This window comes from Arachis ipaensis, chromosome B4 (genome assembly GCF_059453495.1).
Source record: "Arachis ipaensis isolate K30076 ecotype BB chromosome B4, ASM5945349v1, whole genome shotgun sequence".
Classification (NCBI taxonomy): domain Eukaryota; kingdom Viridiplantae; phylum Streptophyta; class Magnoliopsida; order Fabales; family Fabaceae; genus Arachis; species Arachis ipaensis.
Window position 1 is genome coordinate 49,639,482 of NC_142439.1, and position 6,679 is coordinate 49,646,160.

The following is a 6,679-nucleotide window of genomic DNA, read 5'->3' on the forward strand; positions in this document are numbered from 1 at the left end:
AATAAAATAGGGATAGAGATACTTATGTAAATCATTGGTAGGAATTTCAGATAAGCGAATGGAGATGTTTTTCGTTCCTCAGAACCTCTGCTTTCCTGCTATCTTCATCCAATCAGTCTCACTCCTTTCCATGGCTGGCTTTATGTGATACATCACCACTGTCAATGGCTACTTTCGGTCATCTCTCGGGAAAATGATCCAATGCCCTGTCACGGCACGGCTAATCGTCTGGAGGCATCACCCTTGCCAATGGCTTCATCTTATCCTCTCAGCGAATAATATGCTCACGCACCCTGTCACGGCACGGCTATTCATCTGTCGGTTCTCGATCATGCTGGAATAGGATTTACTATCCTTTTGCGTCTGTCACTAACGCCCTGCAATCGCGAGTTAGGAGCTCGTCACAGTCATTCAATCATTGAATCCTACTCGGAATACCACATACAAGGTTTAGACCTTCCGGATTCTCTTGAATGCTGCCATCATTCTAGCTTACGCCACGAAGATTCTGGTTAGGAGATCTAAGAGATATTCATTCTAGCTTATTTCATGTAGAACGGATGTGTTTGTCAGACACGTGTTCATAGGGGAGAATGGTGATGAGCGTCACACATAATCATCACCTTCATCACGTTCTTGGGTGCGAATGGATATCTTAGAAGCGAAATAAGATGAATTGAATAGAAAACAGAAGTACTTTGCATTAATCTTTGAGGAACAGCAGAGCTCCACACCTTAATCTATGGAGTGTAGAAACTTTACCGTATGAAAATACATAAGTGAGGGTCCAGGCATGGCCGAGATGGCCAGCCCCCTAAAACGTTATCAATAGTCTCCTAAGATGAACAATGGATTAAAACTGAGACCAAAGATGCCTAATACAATAGTAAAAGGTCCTATTTATAATAAACTAGCTACTAGGGTTTACATGAGTAAGTAATTGATGAATAAATCCACTTCCTGGGCCCACTTGGTGTGTGTTTGGGCTGAGCTTGAGTGTTGCACGTGTAGAGGTCCTTCTTGGAGTTGAACGCCAGCTTTTGTGCCAGTTTGGGCGTTCAACTCTGGTTTTGGCTCCTTTTCTGGCGCTGGACGCTAGATTTGGGTAGAAAGCTGGCGTTGAACGCCAGTTTACATCGTCTATTCTTGGCCAAAGTATGGACTATTATATATTGCTGGAAAGCCCTGGATGTCAACTTTCCAACGCTATTGGAAGCGCGCCATTTCGAGTTCTGTAGCTCCAGAAAATCCACTTTGAGTGCAGGGAGGTCAGAATCCAACAGCATCAGTAGTCCTTCTTCAACCTCTGAATCAGATTTTTGCTCAAGTTCCTCAATTTCAGCCAGAAAATACCTGAAATCACAGAAAAATACACAAACTCATAGTAAAGTCCAGAAATGTGAATTTAACATAAAAACTAATGAAAACATCCCTAAAAGTAAGTAGATCCTACTAAAAACATACTAAAAACAATGTCAAAAAGCGTATAAATTATCCGCTCATCAAGTTCTCAGCCCAGAAAACACAGATTAGAGGCTATAAAGTAGGAGAATGCATCCATTCATCATCGAAAAACTTATACGACTTTCATATACATAATTTTAGATTTTTAGATGTAGCTTTTAGAGAGAGAGGCTCTCTCCTCTCTCTAGGATTTAGGATTCCTACTTTTATGCTATTGAGTTGGATATTACTACCTCCATTGAAGATTTAATTTTCTAGTTTGTTTTTTATTTCCTTGCTCCTTTAATTTCCATTTATCTTATTTTAGTTTTTACCCTATTTCCTTACTCTTTTATATCTTTAATCCTTATTCAGAGTTACAATTGGAAAGCTTTTATGACATTATTAATGCAAAGAGTGTTTTTCTATTTACCTCATTATTTGTTTGATTATCTTCAAGTATTTATTTAGTCATTTATTATGTGAAATTGGCATCCATGTCAATGGAGTAGGCTCCCAACTTGACATGGGGGTTGATTAAGAGGAGACACTTGAAGTGGAATGCTCAAGTGCTTAGTTAAAAGGGACATTGTTGGCTAATTCTGTATCTACTAACGCTAGACCTTCCCAAGGAAAAGGACTAGGATTTGTGGATAAAAGTCAGTTCAATCACTTGACTTTCCTTTACTCAGTAAGGGTTAACAAAGTGAAAACAACAACCTCTTTACACTACACTTGAGAAGATTCCAACAATGATAGAACTTCCAATTAATAACACCCCCGGTCAAGGCTTTTTAATTAATTATATAAATTTTCTTTTTAATTTCCACCGCTTTAAATTACAAGTATTTATTTTTCTGTTCACAAACTCAAAATCTTCTCAGAAAAACCCATAACCAATAATAAATACACCTCCCTGCAATTCCTCGAGAGACGACCCGAGGTTTAAATACTTCGGTTACAAATTTTATTGGGTTTTGTTACTTGTGACAACCAAACTTTTGTACAAAAGGATTCTCTGTCGGTTTAGAAACTATACTTGCAATGCGACTATATTTTTACAAAATTCTAAATTAGCAGAAATCCAGCTCGTCAAAATGGCGCCGTTGCCAGGGACTTGCAACTGTGTGCCTTATTATTGGTTATTGTAAATATCCTCTTTTACCTATTTATTTGCTTTTATTTTTGTTTTTAATTTTTATTTGTTAATATGAGTTCTCACCCCCGTCGCTTTGAGTTTGGTTCTAATATTGTTGAAATGAATGGAAGCTATAACAGGAACATACATCAAGGTCAAAACAATCAGAGATGGACGGAACCACGAGGATCTGATCAACCCTTTAGGCAACAACACCTTCCAACGTACCATGGACGACAACCATTCAACAATGCATGTCGAGACAATAGTTATGGTGGACCCTTTCGTGACAACCAACACCCACCAAATTACTATGGTCAAGAGTCATTCCGAGGTGCAAACCAAGATGATAGATATAGTGGACCCCCTTGTAGTTACCAACAAGCCCCATCATACGCCTATGAACCACCTCCTCAACATAGCTTTGAACCACCATACTCACAAGCCCCCTACCACCATTCATCTCCGTATGACCCTAACCCATACCCACCCCAATTCTAATCCAATTACTCCCAAGAACTACCACGTCCTTATGCACCATGTCCATATCTATCGACCCAAGAATCAAGGGAACAACTCAAGAAAACAGTGGAAAAATTTCATGCAACCCTTCACCAACTGGAGCAAGCGATTAATCGATTACCTTCCCAATGTTCGGACACTCAAGGACCCCCATGGCTTCATGTGGGCAATCTAATGAAGAACGCATCATGAAGGAGATACTAGAAACTCCAATGGACAGTAAGGAGCATGATTTTGTACTGGAACAAGTGGAGAAAGCTGAATTATAGAATAAGAAGAATTGGTTGAAGATTTAAGAGATGCTGAACCTCCATGGGAATCCAGAATTGTGGAGAATTCCCTCAAGAAATTTGCAATTGATGCTAAGGAGGATATTGCACAGCCCCTAAAGCAGGTGTCTTATGAAGAACTGGACGGAACAACTCAAGAAGTGAGTTTCCTTGATAATGATAATCACAAGTCAAGTTCTCCTAGTAATGAACTTGCATCCGCAAGTAAATTCTCTAAGATTAAAGAATCTTCCTCAAGTGAATACGAAAATGATACGGAGGTAGACTTCTCTCAACCTCCAAATTATGACTTGAGTGATGAGGAAGATATCGAAGACTTTGATCAAGACATGGTTGCAGTTGAAGAAGTTTGCAAGGAAGTGAAGGAATTCACAGAAGAACACAAGGGAGTAGAGCTTACAAAACCACTGGAAACACCTTTTCCAAGGTCCATTACCATCCAATACAAATTTCAAGTGGGTAAAATCCTTAGTCTTTATATTTACTTTTCCACTTGAATATGGTTTGCTTGAAACAGATGGACAGCTTAGAGCTCTTTGCGGCTTTAAGAGTAAAAGGGAAATGGTTCGTGCTCAAGGCTGGTATGCAAGATTCAATGAGGTTCCACGCTTCACTTTGAAGTGTAGGGATTGGTTTCGAGTTCGATTGAATGGGTCTCGGAAAACGTTTGGTCATCTTGGTGAGAATACAACTTCCAAACCACCCGGCTGGAAAAATATAGATCGAGACAAAGGCGGATATAAAAGCAAGCTTTGGGATCCTGAAATCTATTCTAATATTCAGCACCCCGGGAGCCTGGAAACCTGTTTGAAATTGCTCAACGGCTTTACAAACAGTGGTGGAGATTTTTGGATGAATTCAAGCACAAGCCACCATAGCAGGAAGCTCATCGAATGTCCAACTTAAGGACTTTAACTAAAAGTGCTAGGTGAGAGACAACCCACCATGGTATGATCGTTCCTTTTCTTCAATTTTGTTTTATTTTGTTTTGTTTGTTTTTGATATTTTATTTTATTCTATTCTTATTGAACCTGGAATTATTCATAGCATCCACATTAGCATTGTATTTTTCATCCTGTATAAAAAAAATAGCACCCCACGCGTGGGCGTCGATTGCAAATCGGCGTCAAAATCCAACGCCCAGAAAGTTGGGCTGGAATCATGCGGCTATGGTGCATTAGGCACAAATTGGGCTACGCGTTCGCATCAGTGACGCGAACGCGTCACTTTCACATCACACACACCACGCGAAAGCGTGGCAACGTGTACGCGTCGCATGGAAATCTTAGCCCCCTAATTGTGCGTTTAGCATTCAATAACCCGATCGCTTCAATGACGCGTTCGCGTCATTCCCTTTTCACCCTAAACACGCGATCGCGTGGATTCAAATACCCTAACCCCAACCCACGCGAAACCTACCCCTTTCGCGTCCCCAAAACCCCTCCCTCCCCTTTTGCACTCTCTCTTCTCCTTCCCCCCAACCACCATATCACCACCACCTCTCACCGAATTGCCCCACCGTTGCCGACCACCCCTTCCGCGCCGTCCTCGCTGCAACCCCCCTCCCTTCTCTTCTTCTCCCATTCTTCCTCCCCCACCATTCTGCCACGCCACCCTATCCCTGTGCCACCAAGCCGCCGCCGCCACCATCCAGGACCTCCGACCGCCACCACGTCCCCAACCCCCTCCTCGCCCCTTCTTCTTCCCTTTTTCTTCCACTTTCACCTCGAACCACCACACCTCCACCCTGCCTCCACCGAACCGCTGCCGTGTCACCTCTCACCACCATCACACCACCACCAACACCATCTCTCTGCGCCCTAATTCTATTCCTCTGTCCACCAGGTTCAGCCGAACACTGTATCCTATTTCCATTGATTAGTTAGTTGGTTTTTCGATTTTTGTTCAAATTAGGATAGTTAGAGATGCATGATCATAGTGGATTTTAGGTGGTTAGGTAGCTAGGATGTGGTTAGTGGATTTAGGCCTGATAATTGCGCTGTTCTTGTTACCTGTTTTATCCTTTTCGCAATTCTGAATTTCCTGTGATGTTAATGCTGTTCATATGCTGCTCTCTACTATTCATTGATGCAGATTAGGTTTGTTTAATTTGATTTAATATGAATTACAATTTGTTACTCTTTTCTGCATTTCCTTAGTATCATATGAACTATTTCTGCTGCTGATTATTACCCGGGAATGTCCAATTTTTAGACGAAATACTGCCCAATTTTTTTAAGAAAATTGTTTCACACAACTACCATTCATGAATTAGTTTTGGAAAATTCAACTTTTCCACTAAATGGTTTTAACTAAGACAATTCATGAATGCACAGGCCAGCTTTCTTATTTTTCTGATTCCCTTATTCATTATATTGCATTATTGAGGATTTCACTTTAATTTTGCAGTTCTTTTCTATAACTAATCATCAATAATATGCAATTATTACTTGAATGTGAGTTACTTATTATTCAAGTTTGTGCAATTTTTGTGATACCACTGACTTTAACTTCATTTTTAACTTTTAACCACTTTTAACTTTCTAACATTTTAGTTTTCAACTAACCACTTTAAAACCACTTCAAGGCATGTTCAGTGTTGTTCCTAATTAACAAACAATTCCGGACATCAAATATTTTGGATTGTGATTTTTCTTCTCCAACTTTTAACTTGCCTCCAATCCAAAATTTTACATCAAATTAACTCAATTCATGCTTATATTGCCACTTTATTCCTCTTTTGCCCCTCTATGCTTCTGTTGATATATTCCTATTTTCTTACCTGTTTTCCTACTTTAGTTCTTAAACAATATTATGAAAATTCTGCTTTTCAGGATGTCTGACCCTAAAAGTAAAGGAAAGGGTAAAACAACCACTGGCAAAAGGAAAATAGGAGAATCCTCTACCTCTATTTTGGATATCCTTGATAAACCACTATTTCACGGTTTATCTTGTGCTCAATTGAGTGATTTTTATCAACTCTTTACCCACTTATTCATACTATTTGAATGGTTTTATATTTGCCTTCCTAATTATGTGCTTTGATTGAAAACATGCTTCTTTGGCCTTAAGTTTCCTATGTTTAATCCTCTCTTATTACCATTAGATGCCTTGATGTGTGTTAAGTGATTTCAGAGATTACAGGGCAAGAATGGCTCAGAGGATGGAAGGGAAGCATGCAAAAGTGGAAGGAATACAAGAAGTTGGAGAAATTGCTAAGCTGTCCAGCCTGACCTCTTCGCACTCAAATGGCTATAACTTTAGCTACAGAGGTCCAAACGATGCG